Genomic DNA, 19859 nt, shown 5'->3' on the forward strand with positions numbered 1-19859 from the left:
CTTTAATATGCTGGGCTGCACCTCTAAGATCCTGTCCTGGTGAGGTACATGCAGTATAATCCGGGCTGTTTCCCTCTCTCCGCTCTGAGCTCGTCGTGCAGTGCATCACACAAAGCAGAATACACACAATTTGCTGGGCACACATCCTATTTAGTGTAGTGCTCAAACTGTTGGTCTTGCACAGACACTCGCCTGCACACACGCACTCGCCCGCACACACACTCGCCCGCACACACACTCTCTTGCACACACTCACTGTGCTATGTGGGAGAAATCTTTGTGTCATTATCTAATAATAACTGGTATAGTCCCTTTCTCCCTATGAAGTGCTTTGCAATGGATTACAGGCCCCTCTGCAGCTAATGAAGGGTTAAAATCTGTTTCAGCATGTGCAAGAATCCCATTGGAGTAGCTAGTGTTATATTACACGTAGCACTGCTTAGTAAATCAGCCCACTATACTGATTATAGCCACTAGTAGGATTGGTGCAAAGTCTCTTCTCATGTCCCCAAAGATAAACCTGCTCCGTCCTGAGCCCAGGGGCAAACATCTCTCATACAGAAAGAGTCGGTACAACGGCCCCTTCAAGAGTGGGTGCATGGGGAAAGGGGCAGAGGGGAGCGGGAGCGTTTCCTGTATTACATATAATATTATCTTTATTATATGCAAAGATCATGTGTATCTCACAACACGGTATATACATCACATAGAAGTACAGGGAACATCCCTGTAACATGCGGATCGTTATCCAATCTGTGATCAACCTTCAAACCGCTGTGAGCACTGTGAGTCTCCCCAACAATAGACAGGCAGGGGGGCACCCCTCTGCTCTCACACATGGGCACACAGGTATAATAGGTACACCTGGTTGGAGTAGGTACAGGACACACAGGTATAATAGGTACACCTGGTTGGAGTAGGTACAGGACACACAGGTATAATAGGTACACCTGGTTGGAGTTGGTACAGGACACACAGGTATAATAGGTACACCTGGTTGGAGTAGGTACGGTACACCTGGTTGGAGTAGGTACAGGACACACAGGTATAATAGGTACACCTGGTTGGAGTAGGTACAGGACACACATGTATAATAGGTACACCTGGTTGGAGTAGGTACAGGACACACAGGTATAATAGGTACACCTGGTTGGAGTAGGTACAGGACACACAGGTATAATAGGTACACCTGGTTGGAGTAGGTACAGGACACACAGGTATAATAGGTACACCTGGTTGGAGTAGGTACAGGACACACAGGTATAATAGGTACACCTAGTTGGAGTAGGTGCAGGACACGCATGTATAATAGGTACACCTGGTTGGAGTTGGTACAGGACACACAGGTATAATAGGTACACCTGGTTGGAGTAGGTACAGGACACACAGGTATAATAGGTACACCTGGTTGGAGTAGGTACAGGACACACAGGTATAATAGGTACACCTGGTTGGAGTAGGTACAGGACACACATGTATAATAGGTACACCTGGTTGGAGTAGGTACAGGACACACAGGTATAATAGGTACACCTGGTTGGAGTAGGTACAGGACACACAGGTATAATAGGTACACCTGGTTGGAGTAGGTACAGGACACACAGGTATAATAGGTACACCTGGTTGGAGTAGGTACAGGACACACAGGTATAATAGGTACACCTAGTTGGAGTAGGTGCAGGACACGCATGTATAATAGGTACACCTGGTTGGAGTAGGTACAGGACACGCAGGTATAATAGGTACACCTGGTTGGAGTAGGTACAGGACACACAGGTATAATAGGTACACCTGGTTGGAGTAGGTACAGGACACACAGGTATAATAGGTACACCTGGTTGGAGTAGGTACAGGACACACATGTATAATAGGTACACCTGGTTGGAGTAGGTACAGGACACACAGGTATAATAGGTACACCTGGTTGGAGTAGGTACAGGACACACAGGTATAATAGGTACACCTGGTTGGAGTAGGTACAGGACACACAGGTATAATAGGTACACCTGGTTGGAGAAGGTACAGGACACACAGGTATAATAGGTACACCTAGTTGGAGTAGGTGCAGGACACGCATGTATAATAGGTACACCTGGTTGGAGTAGGTACAGGACACGCAGGTATAATAGGTACACCTGGTTGGAGTAGGTACAGGATATAGAGGTAGGGACGGCTGCAGTGTGTGACCAGTTAGAGATGTCCTGTGGTGCTGCAGATGGAAGAGATAGCTGCCTTACCTTGCTCTGAGACGTGTGTTTCCAATCCCGCAGCCTCTACACAATACTACCCACTGCGATAGCCTCCAACATGAGCCCAGTGGTACGCTGGTTCCTCCGGCTGTCTCCGTCCCGGCTGCATTTTGCTGTTCCTCTCTCTCTTATATACGTGCCAAATCATTAATCTCTCTCCTCCCAACTCTTTCACCAGACTCTGACCTCATTTCTCCCTCACCTTCCTCCTCTCTCTTTCTCCTCCTCTCACCTTCCTCCTCTCTCTGCTCCTCTCACCTTCCTCCTCTCTCTCCTCCTCCCTTTCTCCCCCTCTCTCTCTCGTCCTCTCTCTCTCTCTCTCGTCCTCTCACCTTCCTCCTCTCTCCTCTTTTATGTTAATCTGTTATCTCTTCCTTTCATCTTCCTTCTTTCTCCTTTCCTTTTGATCGCTCTCTTTCCTTCCGTCTTTCTAATTTCTATTCTCTCTTTCACCTGTCTCTTATTCCCAAATGTGGTTCCTTTTCACTAGACAGCCTTTCTTTCTGCAGAAGGGATGTGTGTGTGTGTGTGTGTGTGTGTGTGTGTGTGTGTGTGTGTGTGTGTGTGTGTGTGTGTGTGTGTGTGTGTGTGTGTGTGTGTGTGTGTCAGAAGGAGTGCTTCTAAGTGTGGCCAAATGTATACAACAAAAGACAAAAATACTCAATGCTACATCCAAAGCAATGGCGCTATATGAAGACATACATACATACAACATACATACAGTGGTGTGAAAAAAAAAGTACACCCTCTTTGAATTCCATGGTTTTACATATCAGGACATAATAACAATCATCTGTTCCTTGGCAGGTCTATAAATTAGGTAAATACAACCTCAGATGAACAACAACACATGACATATTACACCGTGTCATGATTTATTTAACAAAAATAAAGCCAAAATGGAGAAGCCATGTGTAAAAAACTAAGTACACCTTATGGTTCAATAGCTTGTAGAACCACCTTTAGCAGCAATAACCTGAAGTAATCGTTTTCTGTATGACTTTATCAGTCTCACATCGTTGAGATGTTTAATAATAAATATTTCTATAGATGGTACGCATTGGGGATTTGGGCATCGTTCTATAGGTGGTACACATTGGGAGTTAGGCATCATTCTATAGATGGTACACATTGGGAGTTGGGCATCATTCTATAGGTGGTACACATTGGGAGTTGGGCATCGTTCTATAGATGGTACACATTGGGAGTTGGGCATCATTCTATAGATGGTACACATTGGGAGTTGGGCATCATTCTATAGGTGGTACACATTGGGAGTTGGGCATCGTTTTATAGATGGTACACATTGGGAGTTGGGCATCATTCTATAGATGGTACACATTGGGAGTTGGGCATCTTTCTATAGGTGGTACACATTGGGAGTTGGGCATCGTTTTATAGATGGTACACATTGGGAGTTGGGCATAGTTCTATAGGTGGTACACATTGGGAGTTGGGCATCGTTCTATAGATGGTACACATTGGGAGTTGAGCATCTTTCTATAGATGGTACACATTGGGAGTTGGGCATCGTTCTATAGATGGTACACATTGGGAGTTGGGCATCATTCTATAGGTGGTACACATTGGGAGTTGGTCATCGTTCTATAGGTGGTACACATTGGGAGTTGAGCATCTTTCTATAGATGGTACACATTGGGAGTTGGGCATCGTTCTATAGATGGTACACATTAGGAGTTGGGCATCTTTCTATAGGTGGTACACATTGGGAGTTGGGCATAGTTCTATAGATGGTACACATTGGGAGTTGGGCATCGGTCTATAGGTGGTACACATTGGGAGTTGGGTATTGTTCTATAGGTGGTACACATTGGGAGTTGGGCATAGTTCTATAGATGGTACACATTGTGAGTTGGGCATCTTTCTATAGGTGGTACACATTGTGAGTTGGGCATAGTTCTATAGGTGGTGCACATCGGGAGTTGGGCATATTTCTATAGGTGGTACACATTGGGAGTTGGGCATCATTCTATAGGTGGTACACATTGGGAGTTGGCATAGTTCTATAGATGGTGCCCATTGGGAGTTGGGCATCTTTCTATAGGTGGTACACATTGGGAGTTGGGCATAGTTCTATAGGTGGTACACATTGGGAGTTGGGCATCGTTCTATAGATGGTACACATTGGGAGTTGGGCATCTTTCTATAGGTGGTACACATTGGGAGTTGGGCATCATTCTATAGATGGTACACATTGGGAGTTGGGCATAGTTCTAGAGGTGGTACACATTGGGAGTTGGGCATCTTTCTATAGATGGTACACATTGGGAGTTGGGCATAGTTCTATAGATGGTACACATTGGGAGTTGGGCATAGTTCTATAGGTGGTACACATTGGGAGTTGGGCATAGTTCTATAGATGGTACACATTGGGAGTTGGGCATAGTTCTATAGGTGGTACACATTGGGAGTTGGGCATCGTTCTATAGGTGGTACACATCGGGAGTTGGGCATCGTTCTATAGGTGGTACACATCGGGAGTTGGGCATCGTTCTATAGGTGGTACACATTGGGAGTTGGGCATCGTTCTATAGGTGGTACACATCGGGAGTTGGGCATCGTTCTATAGGTGGTACACATCGGGAGTTGGCATCGTTCTATAGGTGGTACACATTGGGAGTTGGGCATCGTTCTATAGGGGGTACACATCGGGAGTTGGGCATTGTTCTATAGGTGGTACACATTGTGAGTTGGGCATCTTTCTATAGGTGGTACACATTGTGAGTTGGGCATAGTTCTATAGGTGGTGCACATCGGGAGTTGGGCATATTTCTATAGGTGGTACACATTGGGAGTTGGGCATCGTTCTATAGGTGGTACACATTGGGAGTTGGCATAGTTCTATAGATGGTGCCCATTGGGAGTTGGGCATCTTTCTATAGGTGGTACACATTGGGAGTTGGGCATAGTTCTATAGGTGGTACACATTGGGAGTTGGGCATCGTTCTATAGATGGTACACATTGGGAGTTGGGCATCTTTCTATAGGTGGTACACATTGGGAGTTGGGCATCATTCTATAGATGGTACACATTGGGAGTTGGGCATAGTTCTAGAGGTGGTACACATTGGGAGTTGGGCATCTTTCTATAGATGGTACACATTGGGAGTTGGGCATAGTTCTATAGATGGTACACATTGGGAGTTGGGCATAGTTCTATAGGTGGTACACATTGGGAGTTGGGCATAGTTCTATAGATGGTACACATTGGGAGTTGGGCATAGTTCTATAGATGGTACACATTGGGAGTTGGGCATCGTTCTATAGGTGGTACACATCGGGAGTTGGGCATCGTTCTATAGGTGGTACACATCGGGAGTTGGGCATCGTTCTATAGGTGGTACACATTGGGAGTTGGGCATCGTTCTATAGGGGGTACACATCGGGAGTTGGGCATTGTTCTATAGGTGGTACACATCGGGAGTTGGGCATTGTTCTATAGGTGGTACACATCGGGAGTTGGGCATTGTTCTATAGATGGTACACATTGGGAGTTGGGCATCGTTCTATAGGTGGTACACATTGGGAGTTGGGCATTGTTCTATAGGTGGTACACATTGGGAGTTGGGAATCTCATGACAGGCCTAGCACCGACTTTATCATACTTCTCGTGATATAAATTGATATATTTTCATGTATTCCCCTTTCACTACTCACAGCTTTATGAGCTCTGGGGGGAGGGAGGGGGGGGGGTAGGTTTCACAATCTCTGCCTATTACCCGTTACCCCCCTCAGTTTGTGTGAGGAAGGGGCGTCTCCCAAAATTAATGTCGGCAGATATTATGAATTCAGCACAATTTAGTTGCTTTAGCTGCTGGTCTGGGGAATAACCCCCGCTCCTGCTCCAAGGGTCAAGAATGAGTTAAGGCAACACCCCCCCCAGTCAGATTTAATATACACATCTATTGTTGCTGTAACCTTTTAACACATCATGCTTTTGCACAAAGCCGAGTCCTTATCCTTCCTATATACACTGGAGCACCCCGGACATGTTTTACTAGAGTTTTTAGGCCTTTGGGGATGATTAAAGATGGCGCCCATCTCCTGTCTGTATCGTTAAATGAATGCCATGTGATTTCCATAGAAAATCAATAGGATTGAAACAGAGTGCTGAATATTGTCCGGGTTCCTTCTGTCTGTGTCACTGTGTGTCTCCTTTCTTTGTCACCTCTGAGTGGTAGGAAAACGTCAATGTGTCACCGCTCGGTGAGATACTCTGCCCGCGTCACCGCTCGGTGAGATACTCTGCCCGCGTCACCGCTCGGTGAGATACTCTGCCTGTGTCGTCCTCCTGAAGTGTCGTGTTACATAATTAGCAATTCCGATCAGCGTCAATTGCATGCATGACATCTTTGGGTGACACACAGTAAATAATATGTACCCAATATTTAATTGTAGGTGCGCCAGAAAATTGCACATAAATGTGTCAATTTCATCCGCCAGTATGAAAAGTATGTGTGTAATATATCAAACAATATAAAAAGCTGCACAAGGAATGCTGTATATTAAACCCGGAAACTCATTCATATGTATGTGACTAACCTTTTTTACATTTGTTTCTGTAGCTATATCTCAAGTAAACTTGTATACTCATTTATTAAACTGTATATATGTAAGTATTGGGATTTGTAAACTAGAATCTGTTTGGGTTGGTGGGTTTGGGTGGGTTGGTGTGTGTGGGTGGGTTTGGGTGGGTTGGTGTGTGGGTGGGTTGTGTGTGGGTGGGTTGTGTGTGGGTGGGGTTGGGTGGGTTGGTGTGTGGGTGGGTTTGTGTGGGTGGGTGGGTTGGTGGGTGGGTGGGTTGGTGTGTGGGTGGGTTTGGGTGGGTTGGTGTGTGGGTGTGTTTGGGTGGGTGGGTGTGTGGGTGGGTTTGGGTGGGTTGGTGTGTGGGTGGGTTTGGGTGGGTTGGTGTGTGGGTGGGTTTGGGTGGGTTGGTGTGTGGGTGGGTTTGGGTGGGTTGGTGTGTGGGTGGGTTTGGGTGGGTTGGTGTGTGGGTGGGTTTGGGTGGGTTGGTGTGTGGGTGGGTTTGGGTGGGTTGGTGTGTGGGTGGGTTTGGGTGGGTGGGTGTGTGTGTGGGTGGGTTGGTGTGTGGGTTGGTGTGTGGGCTGGTGTGTGGGTGGGTTTGGGTGGGTGGGTGTGTGGGTTGGTGTGTTTGTATGTAAGACGTGAATGTGCTCACAAGTGATCTTTTTATTTGCTATATGCTACACGGTGGAGGTTTTTCACCCACCATAACTTATATAAAGTATGTAAAAATGAATTTTAGGCAAAAGGTGACACGGTGTGCTCATTTGCATGTCATTTCCCAGAATCCCTTGCTGCAGTGGAAGCACTGTATGCTAGGTCAGGGGTGCGCAAACGTACCAACATGCGCCCTGGCTCGCGACCCCCCTCCCTGCACGGCTCCGGCGTCAAATGACGCCGCGGGGGGGGGGGGTCATGTGACGTTGCCATGGCAACGTGACGTCACATGGCCATGGAGACGCATCACTGGGACTCCAGGTAAGTGAAAACTTACAGAAGCCTCGCGCGATCCACAGCATTTATTTTAAATGCCTTCGGGGAAACGCGGGGCCTCTGTAACAGCCGTGCCCCCCAGAAAATCTCACGCCCCCCACTTTGAGCACCGCTGTGCTAGGTGATAATGGTGAAAGGCGGGGCTGCAGACCTGTCTAAGACATGTGAATGTGCTCACAAGTGATCTTATCTCTTATAAGGGTCCATGTTAAAGTGGATTAAAAGCAAAAAGTGGCACTGAGTGCTCATTTGCATGTCATTACCCAGAATTCCTGGCTGCAGTGGAAACATTGTATGCTAAGGCAGGGATGCGCAAACTTTTTCCCCTGCGCCCCCCCCTACTCCTCCTCTCCCTACCATGTCTCTGGCGTTCTGATGTCACAACGTCTTGTGACATCACGTTGCCATGGCAACGCAATGTCAGAAACCGCCAGAGACCAGGTAAGGGAACTTACAGAGGCCTCGCACGGTCCCCAAACGTGGATTTGGGTGAGGTATACATTATCTCTCTATTTGATTGTTATGATACGTGCGCATGCTATAGTTACCCTGTTTGTTTTTGGGGGTGCTTACTTTAGTTTTTTGGGGAGTGCTGTGTGTGTGTGCGCGTGTGTGTGTTTGTTTGTGTGTGTTTGTGTGTGTGTGCGCGTGTGTGTGTTTGTGTGTGTGTGCGCGTGTGTGTTTGTTTGTGTGTGTGTGTGTGTGTGTGTGTGTTTGTTTGTGTGTGTATAAAGACATCAAATGCTGTTATATTTTCATGTTTTTATTCGTATTTCACAATAACATACACGTGTTTTATATATATATATATAACACTTTGCGTCAACGGATGTATAAAAAGCGTGAGCGCTGTGCCGCACAGCACCAGAGAAGGTTTTATCATCGCGAGATTGGTAACACAGGGGCCCCCTTTATACACCCCCATTACTGAGGGAATATAAAGTTAGTCTCCTGGGACTTTATAATGTGTGTGTCACAATATCTCATCAGGGTGACAAAATGGGCAACAAACTCCAGGCGGGAGCAGCGTCAGAATGTGGCGCAGTCCCAAACCTCCGGGAAAAGGTCACACACAGGATGTCACAGCACTGAGACGGAGTAATAATTATATGCACTTAGACGGGAGCTAATCATTAGCTGGGGGCTCCTGGCTGGGGCACTGGTTTGGGGACATTATTTATTTTATTTATTATTTATTTATAAAATATTTTACCAGGAAGTAATACATTGAGAGTTACCTCTCGTTTTCAAGTATGTCCTGGGCACAGAGTAAATAATACATGGTTACAAATACAGGTACATAAATGAACAGGGTATACATTATATACAAGACATTGTAGAGTGATGTCATTATAGGGAGACGTTCCCTCTGGGTCAGTACTGCTCGAAGCACCACTCTGGTCATTGGCTGTACATCAATCAGCTGTGACCTTCAGTGGACGGGGCGCTTGTTTGCATTACAGAAGGACATCTCATTGTTAGGAGGATAAGAGACTCTATCCGCACTGGTGCCATGTAATTTGTGTAATGTGGCTCTGTACACACACACACACACACACACACACACACACACACACACACACACACACACACACACACACACACACACACACACACACACAATGCAGCAGTCCCTGTGGGATGCCTTCGCTGCGGGGAAATGGCGCAGCATTTTGTACCATGCGCTGATGATAAAGGAGACCTCCCTCTCCCAAAATAACCTTTTATTGCGTGAAACACTAAACACACACAAAACTAAGGCGACAGGGCTACTGTGAGGATCCGGCTGCGGAACGCGCGGGCTTTTATCAATACGCCTGCGCATTCCAAGGTGGCCAAAAACCATCGATGCCGCACCTGTTTGTTTGTTTAACACATCCTGTCATTCGATATATTTGAGGACAAAGTAAGATTAGAGGCTCCACGGATTTTGCAAAATGGAAATCTTTATTGAATCAGATTGTCCCAACGCGTCGGCCGCCCGGGCAGACTTATATCTTCAGAGTTAAATCATTCAGATAGGAAACTGCAATCCTAGCAATTTGTTCTGGGGGGATCAGAGGATTTAAGTTGCAACATTTCAGGGGGTCCCAAATACCGAAACCCCCCATTTATTTGAGTCTTCCTGCATTGTATGATGCACGTTTTATTGCGGGTTCTAGTTTAATTAGTCACAGGAATTGGATCCCTTATTGGAATTTATTCAGAGTTTTTTCTTTTTATAAATGTTTTGTATATTCTCGGTTCTTTTGCACTTTCAAGGACTTGGTACCCCACCTCCCTCCAATTCCTTCCCCTGCGCCCGAGTGTCCCCCTGTCCTTCCTATTTGGACCTTGCCTCTTTTATCACCCCCAGCATGTTTGAATTCCCATACTGTATTGGCCGCTACCCCCTCGGCTGGGCGGCGGTTCCACATATCCTTTCCCTAAATGTCACTTTTATGTCTGCAGCGCTTCTTCCCATTGTGTTATTTGTATTACTTGGTATTTATACGATTGTCGCGTGTATTACTGCTGTGACGCGCTCTGTACATTAGTGAGGTAAAAGGGAATATAAAGGTGTCATTTCCTAAAATCAGGAAGCTAGCGGTTGATTTGACATTTGGGTGTATGGTGACGAGCGCGCCATGTATGCACCGCCAGGCACACACCGCCAGGCACACACCGCCAGGCACACACCGCCTTGCACACACAGCTTTGCACACACAGCCTTGCACACACCGCCAGGCACACAAAGCCTTGCACACACAGCCATGTATGCACCGCCAGGCACGCACCGCCAGGCACACACCGCCTTGCACACACAGCTTTGCACACACAGCTTTGCACACACAGCCATGCACGCACAGCCTTGCACGCACCGCCATGTACGCACCGCCAGGCACACACCGCCAGGCACACACCGCCAGGCACACACCGCCTTGCACACACAGCTTTGCACACACAGCCTTGCACACACCGCCAGGCACACAAAGCCTTGCACACACAGCCATGTATGCACCGCCAGGCACGCACCGCCAGGCACACACCGCCTTGCACACACAGCTTTGCACACACAGCCTTGCACACACAGCCTTGCACGCACCGCCATGTACGCACCGCCAGGCACACACCGCCAGGCACACACCGCCAGGCACACACCGCCTTGCACACAAAGCCTTGCACACACAGCCATGTATGCACCGCCAGGCACGCACCGCCAGGCACACACCGCCTTGCACACACAGCTTTGCACACACAGCTTTGCACACACAGCCTTGCACGCACAGCCTTGCACGCACCGCCATGTACGCACCGCCAGGCACACACCGCCAGGCACACACCGCCAGGCACACACCGCCTTGCACACACAGCTTTGCACACACAGCCTTGCACACACCGCCAGGCACACAAAGCCTTGCACACACAGCCATGTATGCACCGCCAGGCACGCACCGCCAGGCACACACCGCCTTGCACACACAGCTTTGCACACACAGCCTTGCACACACAGCCTTGCACGCACCGCCATGTACGCACCGCCAGGCACACACCGCCTTGCACACACAGCTTTGCACACACAGCCTTGCACACACCGCCAGGCACACAAAGCCTTGCACACACAGCCATGTATGCACCGCCAGGCACGCACCGCCAGGCACACACCGCCTTGCACACACCGCCTTGCACACACAGCCTTGCACACACCGCCAGGCACACACAGCCTTGCACACACAGCCTTGCACACACCGCCAGGCACACACAGCCTTGCACACACAGCCTTGCACACACCGCCAGGCACACACAGCCTTGCACACACAGCCTTGCACACACCGCCAGGCACACACAGCCTTGCACACACCGCCTTGCACACACAGCCTTGCACGCACCGCCTTGCACGCACCGCCTTGCACACACAGCCTTGCACACACCGCCAAGCACACACAGCCTTGCACACACAGCCTTGCACACACAGCCTTGCACACACAGCCTTGCACACACTGCCAGGCACACACCGCCTTGCACACACCGCCTTGCACACACAGCCTTGCACACACAGCCTTGCACACACCGCCTTGCACACACAGCCTTGCACACACCGCCAAGCACACACAGCCTTGCACACACAGCCTTGCACACACTGCCAGGCACACACCGCCTTGCACACACAGCCTTGCACACACCGCCAGGCACACACAGCCTTGCACACACCGCCAGGCACACACCGCCAGGCACACACCGCCAGGCACGCACCGCCAGGCACGCAGCGCCAGGCACGCACCACCAGGCACACACCGCCAGGCACACACCGCCAGGCACACACCGCCAGGCACACCCAGCCTTGCACACACAGCCTTGCACACACAGCCTTGCACACACCGCCAGGCACACATAGCCTTGCACACACAGCCTTGCACACACCGCCAGGCACACACAGCCTTGCACACACAGCCTTGCACACACCGCCAGGCACACACAGCCTTGCACACACCGCCTTGCACGCACCGCCTTGCACGCACCGCCTTGCACGCACCGCCTTGCACGCACCGCCTTGCACACACAGCCTTGCACACACCGCCAAGCACACACAGCCTTGCACACACAGCCTTGCACACACCGCCAAGCACACACAGCCTTGCACACACAGCCTTGCACACACTGCCAGGCACACACCGCCTTGCACACACAGCCTTGCACACACAGCCTTGCACACACCGCCAAGCACACACAGCCTTGCACACACAGCCTTGCACACACCGCCAAGCACACACAGCCTTGCACACACAGCCTTGCACACACCGCCAGGCACACACAGCCTTGCACACACCGCCTTGCACACACAGCCTTGCACGCACCGCCTTGCACGCACCGCCTTGCACGCACCGCCTTGCACACACAGCCTTGCACACACCGCCAAGCACACACAGCCTTGCACACACAGCCTTGCACACACCGCCAAGCACACACAGCCTTGCACACACAGCCTTGCACACACTGCCAGGCACACACCGCCTTGCACACACAGCCTTGCACACACAGCCTTGCACACACCGCCAAGCACACACAGCCTTGCACACACAGCCTTGCACACACCGCCAAGCACACACAGCCTTGCGCACACAGCCTTGCACACACCGCCAGGCACACACAGCCTTGCACACACCGCCAGGCACACACCGCCTTGCACACACCGCCAGGCACGCACTGCCAGGCACGCACCGCCAGGCACACACCGCCAGGCACACACCACCAGGCACACCCAGCCTTGCACACACAGCCTTGCACACACCGCCAGGCACACACAGCCTTGCACACACAGCCTTGCACACACCGCCAGGCACACACCGCCAGGCACACACCGCCAGGCACACACAGCCTTGCACACACCGCCAGGCACACACCGCCAGGCACACACAGCCTTGCACACACCGCCGGGCACACACCGCCGGGCACACACAGCCTTGCACACACCGCCGGGCACACACCGCCGGGCACACACCGCCGGGCACACACAGCCTTGCACACACCGCCAGGCACACACAGCCTTGCACACACCGCCAGGCACACACCGCCAGGCACACACTGCCAGGCACACACCGCCGGGCACACACCGCCGGGCACACACAGCCTTGCACACACCGCCAGGCACACACAGCCTTGCACACACCGCCAGGCACACACCGCCAGGCACACACTGCCAGGCACACACCGCCAGGCACACACCGCCAGGCACACACAGCCTTGCACACACCGCCAGGCACACACCGCCAGGCACACACAGCCTTGCACACACCGCCAGGCACACACCGCCGGGCACACACAGCCTTGCACACACCGCCGGGCACACACCGCCGGGCACACACCGCCGGGCACACACAGCCTTGCACACACCGCCAGGCACACACAGCCTTGCACACACCGCCAGGCACACACCGCCGGGCACACACCGCCAGGCACACACTGCCAGGCACACACCGCCAGGCACACACCGCCAGGCACACACCGCCAGGCACACACCGCCAGGCACACACAGATATTCTCTCTGGGCTGTGTATCCGAGTTCCTGGAATAATACTGCAGGAATCGGCACCGTGTGGGTACATTTCCATTGGGGAGTACCGGGAATAGCCACCAGGTAGCAGCAGTGTCCGGTGACAGCCAGCTGTGCCACTGCCCTGAGGGCCGGGACGGTGACACCTGAGCGTGACTCCGGCCTCAGGGCGACACATATCTGCGTTACCTGCTGTCCTCATACAGGTGCGGGGGACAATGTGTCCGCTTCAGCATAGCAGCGAAGGGGACACGTTACATCGGGGGCTCAAGACCGCTCAACAAGTCAGGTTTTAAGGATATCCCAGCTTCAGCACAGGTGGCTCAATTAGTGGCTGAGCCACTGATTGAGCCACCTGTGCTGCTGAAGCTGGAGTATCCTTAAAACTTGGGGGGGGGGGGGCTGAAGTTGAGCCCCCTGCTTTACAAGGTGGAGAGATCCACTTACAAATAGATAAATAGATACGGGCAATAATTAGGAGGACGGGAGAGGAAGTCGCTCTCTTCTCCCCCCCCCCCCCCCTCTGGTATAGCAGAGTCAGCCCCTTACGCAATGAAGAAGTTCATCCAGCCCAGAAACCTGATTACCAACATGGAAGGTGATAGCAGATAAGAACCACGTGCCCCCCCCCGTGGCTGCCTCCCGTGGCTGCCCCCCGTGGCTGCCCCCCGTGGCTGCCCATATTCCTTTCTGCTGTGAGACCTCAGACCCTCTTTGAACGTTGGCCGCTTCATCCTCCCACGCATGGCCACGTATCTATCCCTTCCCAAGTAAAAAGGCCGTTAAAGTAAAAATAACTCAGAACAAGGTCAACAGATACTGACCTTTTGTAAAAACATTATCAGCCTATCCCGGCCCTTCTCGGTGCCGAGGGAGAAGGGATCCCTTTGGGGGTACAGGGATCCCTTTGGGGGTACGGGAGCTGCGGCCATGCGCCTGTCGCCTCAGCGATCTCTGGTCTCCGATGACGCGTGCGACGGGGGGGGGGGGGGGGTTGTGGCTGATTCACCCTCATTGGCTCACGTGACGGGCCGTCGCACATAAACAAACTAATTTGTCTCCTTCAAATGCTGCCGCGCCATTGCTCTTGCGCGCGTGCAGTGTGTCCGGACTGGTTAAGGTGATGCATTTGTTTGCGCCGCGCGCACTGCGTCCGCAGCCTTTGGTGTGGATTGGACGTTTCCCTGGTGGTGGGGTTTGTGATTGTGCAGAACTATGCATGCAATGTTTAACCCCCCCCCCCGCCCCCCCCGTGCCTGCCCAGGGCAGAGGGCACGGCCCGGGCATCCAGTCAGACAGGTTCCTTTAGTGTGTAAGGACAGAGTGACAGTCACAGCGCTCTCTCAGCCCCATGTGCAGCCAGCTCCGGCGTGCAGCCAACCCGGCCCGTATTCACTAAGGAGTGCTTAGCTTTAGCCCGACCTAATGAATGAGTTTGGATGAGCTCAAGGTGGCAGAGGAAGGAGGCAGAGAAGGGGCACAGTACGGGGGGAGGAGGGGCACAGTACGGGGGGAGGAGGGGCACAGTACGGGGGAGGAGGGGCACAGTACGGGGGAGGAGGGGCACAGTACGGGGGGAGGAGGGGCACAGTACGGGGGAGGAGGGGCACAGTACGGGGGAGGAGGGGCACAGTACGGGGGAGGAGGGGCACAGTACGGGGGAGGAGGGGCACAGTACGGGGGGAGGAGGGGCACAGTACGGGGGGAGGAGGGGCACAGTACGGGGGAAGGAGGGGCACAGTACGGGGGGAGGAGGGGCACAGTACGGGGGGAGGAGGGGCACAGTACGGGGGGAGGAGGGGCACAGTACGGGGGGAGGAGGGGCACAGTACGGGGGGAGGAGGGGCACAGTACGGGGGGAGGAGGGGCACAGTACGGGGGAGGAGGGGCACAGTACGGGGGAGGAGGGGCACAGTACGGGGGAGGAGGGGCACAGTACGGGGGGAGGAGGGGCACAGTACGGGGGGAGGAGGGGCACAGTACGGGGGAGGAGGGGCACAGTACGGGGGAGGAGGGGCACAGTACGGGGGAGGAGGGGCACAGTACGGGGGAAGGAGGGGCACAGTACGGGGGAAGGAGGGGCACAGTACGGGGGAAGGAGGGGCACAGTACGGGGGAAGGAGGGGCACAGTACGGGGGAAGGAGGGGCACAGTACGGGGGAAGGAGGGGCACAGTACGGGGGAAGGAGGGGCACAGTACGGGGGAAGGAGGGGCACAGTACGGGGGAAGGAGGGGCACAGTACGGGGAAGGAGGGGCACAGTACGGGGGAAGGAGGGGCACAGTACGGGGGAAGGAGGGGCACAGTACGGGGGAAGGAGGGGTACAGTACGGGGAAGGAGGGGTACAGTACGGGGGAGGAGGGGTACAGTACGGGGGAGGAGGGGTACAACGGGGGAAGGAGGGGTACAGTACGGGAGGAGGAGGGGCACAGTACAGGGGGAAGGAGGGGCACAGAACGGGGGAAGGAGGAGCACAGTACGGGGGAGAAGGCACAGTAAGGGGGAGAAGACACAACACGGGGGGAGGAGGGGTACAGTACGGGGGAGAAGGGGGAGGAGGGGCACAGTACGGGGGGAGGAGGGGCACAGTACGGGGGGAGGAGGGGCACAGTACGGGGGAAGAGGGGCACAGTACGGGGGAAGGAGGGGCACAGTACGGGGGAAGGAGGGGCACAATACGGGGGAAGGAGGGGCACAGTACGGGGGAAGGAGGGGCACAGTACGGGGGAAGGAGGGGCACAGTACGGGGAAGGAGGGGCACAGTACGGGGGAAGGAGGGGCACAGTACGGGGAAGGAGGGGCACAGTACGGGGGAAGGAGGGGCACAGTACGGGGGAAGGAGGGGCACAGTACGGGGGAAGGAGGGGCACAGTACGGGGGAAGGAGGGGCACAGTACGGGGAAGGAGGGGCACAGTACGGGGGAAGGAGGGGCACAGTACGGGGGAAGGAGGGGCACAGTACGGGGGAAGGAGGGGTACAGTACGGGGAAGGAGGGGTACAGTACGGGGGAGGAGGGGTACAGTACGGGGGAGGAGGGGTACAACGGGGGAAGGAGGGGCACAGTACAGGGGGAAGGAGGGGCACAGAACGGGGGAAGGAGGAGCACAGTACGGGGGAGAAGGCACAGTAAGGGGGAGAAGACACAACACGGGGGGAGGAGGGGTACAGTACGGGGGAGAAGGGGGAGGAGGGGCACAGTACGGGGGGAGGAGGGGCACAGTACGGGGGGAGGAGGGGCACAGTACGGGGGAAGAGGGGCACAGTACGGGGGGAGGAGGGGCACAGTACGGGGGGAGAAGGGGCACAGTACGGGGGGAGGAGGGGCACAGTACGGGGGGAGGAGGGGTACAGTTACGGGGGGGAGGAGGGGGCACAGTACGGGGGAAGGAGGGGCACAGTACGGGGGGAGGAGGGACACAGTACGGGGGGAGGAGGGGTACAGTACGGGGGAGAAGGGGCACAGTACGGGGGAAGGAGGGGCACAGTACGGGGGGAGGAGGGGCACAGTACGGGGGAGGAGGGGTACAGTACGGGGGAGGAGGGGCACATTACAGAGGGGGAGGAGGGGCACACAGTACGGGGGGAGGAGGGGCACAATACGGGGGGGAGAAGGGGCACAGTACGGGGGAGGAGGGTAGAGGACACAGACAGAGAAATCGCACTGACAAATAGGATGTGCAATGTGTGTGTGTAGCGATGGGTCGGCTGTGAAAGGGTTAACCTGGCGGTACTTGATGTGAGTGGGAAGGAGGGGGGGGGGGGGATTGGTGCCAGCATTGGTCTGATAACCCATCTCTCCCAGCCCGTGTCATTGCACAATGTTATTTATCTGATGCAGAAAAGTACAGTATGCAGTCTGACTGCCCTCCCTCTATCTCTCTCCCATCTGATCCTCTATCTCTACCTCTCACCCCCCATCTGATCCTCTCCCTCTCTCCCCCCCATCTGATCCTCTCCCTCTCTCCCCCCATCTGATCCTCCCCCTCTCTCCTATCTGTTCCTCTACCTCCTCTCTCCCTATCTCTCTCTTTCAGAACCTCCTATCTCTCCATAGCCTTCCCTCTCTCGCTATCTGTACCTTTCTCCCACTCCCTCTACCTCTATCTCTACTCCCCATCTCTCTTCCTCACTCTCTCTCTCTCTGCCGTTTGTCTGTCCTCTCTCCCCATCTCTCTCTCACTCTCCCCTCCCTCCCCCTCCCCTCTCCCCCCTCCCTCTCTCCCCATCTCTCTCTCACGTCCCCCCTTCCCCACTCTCCCTCCCTCCCCTTCCCCTCATCCCCCCTCCCTCTCTCCCCATCTCTCTCTCACTCCCCCCTTCCCCACTCTCCTCCCTCCCCCTTCCCCTCATCCCCCCTCCCTCTCTCCCCATCTCTCTCTCACTTCCCCCCTTCCCACTCTCCCTCCCTCCCCCTTCCCTCATCCCCCTCTCTCTCTCCCCCCCCTCCCCCTCACTCTCTTCTCCCTACCCCCCCTCCCTCTCTCTTCCCCCCCGCCCCTCCCTCCACGTGAGACCACCATGAAAAGACCCTCCCATTAACAGCTGTAAGAAGCCTCCGGAGCCTTGTGACAAACAGGGATTCAGCTCACAGCTGAGAAAGCTGCATTTCTCCGCTACCCCGTCCCCCCATACCCCCCGTCCCCCCGCCTGCCCCAAGTAATCTTTATAGCAGAGATGCTAGGGACCGTCCGATGCGCACTTCTCCCTTCTCCGCTTCTCCCCTTCTTCTCTGCATCTCCGCTTCTCCCCTTCTTCTCTGCATCTCCGCTTCTCCCCTTCTTCTCCGCTTCTCCCTTTCTCTGCATCTCCCCTTCTCCCCTGCATCTCCCTTCTCCGCTTCTCCCCTTCTCTGCATCTCCCCTTTCTCCTTCTTCTCCCCTTCTCCTTCTTCTCCCCCTTCTCCGCTTCTCCCCTTCTTCTCTGCTTCTCCCCTTCTTCTCTGCATCTCCCCTTCTCCTTCTTCTCCCCTTCTCTGCTTCTCCCCTTCTTCTCTGCTTCTCCCCTTCTCCTTCTTCTCCCCTTCTCTGCTTCTCCTTCTTCTCCCCTTCTTCGCTTCTCCCCTTCTCCGCTTCTCCCCTTCTCCCCTTTTCCTTCTTCTCCGCTTCTCCCCTTCTCCCCTTCTTCCTCGTTTCCATCAAACTTGCCAACAAATATTCTTTTAAAAAACCTCGAATATTTTGATCGAACTTTTGGTGCTAAAAATGTGAACAGACCAAATTGTAAAAAAAAATTATGGCTATTTCACTTTTTTAAACGTGGCGAAAATAGCCGCCACGCGCCTGTTATCTGTTATCTTATTCTTTGGTTCATTCGATCGCATTTTTAAGCCAAAGTAATCCACATTTAGTGAACTTTGAGATCAAAGCAAACAGGGTAAAAACTTGCGCCAGTGGCAGCCACATCCACGCCTGCAGGGCCACCAACAGGCCACATATTAGGGATATCCTGGTGTTCGCACATGTGGCTCAATCAGTGGCTCAGTCTTTGACTGCATCACCTGTGCTGAAGCAGGGATATCCTGACAACCTGACCTGTTGGTGGCCCCTGACGTGCACACATCGGGAACGCCTGGGAGAAGATTGCACATCTCTAGTAGTGAAAATAGATTTCCACGGCCACGAAGTCCCACGGATGTGAGCCTGCGCACGAACGCCGAGCAAATCGCGCGCCCGCGGGAGGGTTTCTCGTCACGGGTTCGGATTAAAGCTCGCGGTGATTTTGGTGAATGGTTTTTTTTCACCCTTTTTTTGCAGATCACCAATTTTTAGGATTGGCAAAGAATTGAAACATCTGTAATTAGAATCCCTGCAATGGGGGGAATATCTGCGGGGTGGCACTGGAGGGGTTACATGCCGTGGTTTCACGTGGATGTACAGAACGGGTGCAGCATAAATACAAACGGACTTGTGCACCTTCGCACGGATACACAGAATCCGGGAAGAACCGTGGACACCCGCTCTGTGGACATCCGTTTCCGTGGCTCCTCTGCCTGGAGTCTTGTGTAAGAGAAGCCACGTCCACGAGAAAATGCTCCATTTA

The 19859-nt window shown here is 53.5% G+C and overlaps 1 protein-coding gene across 2 annotated transcripts in view; it reads right to left on the minus strand.

Moving 5' to 3' along the window:
• The window catches only part of AVPR2 (arginine vasopressin receptor 2), a 64427-nt gene that overhangs the window by 18387 nt on the left and 26181 nt on the right, over positions 1–19859 (minus strand). The window contains exon 1 of one of the 2 annotated variants that reach the window (XM_075578368.1): positions 2238–2515. The exons of the other annotated variant lie outside the window; for it this stretch is intronic. The gene's annotated coding sequence lies outside the window, so the exon portion shown is untranslated. Of the gene's footprint in view, positions 1–2237; positions 2516–19859 lie in introns of those variants that run through there. 2 annotated transcript variants of the gene reach the window in all.

The sequence above is a fragment of the Ascaphus truei genome, chromosome 21 (assembly GCF_040206685.1).
Source record: "Ascaphus truei isolate aAscTru1 chromosome 21, aAscTru1.hap1, whole genome shotgun sequence".
NCBI classification, from domain to species: Eukaryota; Metazoa; Chordata; class Amphibia; order Anura; family Ascaphidae; genus Ascaphus; species Ascaphus truei.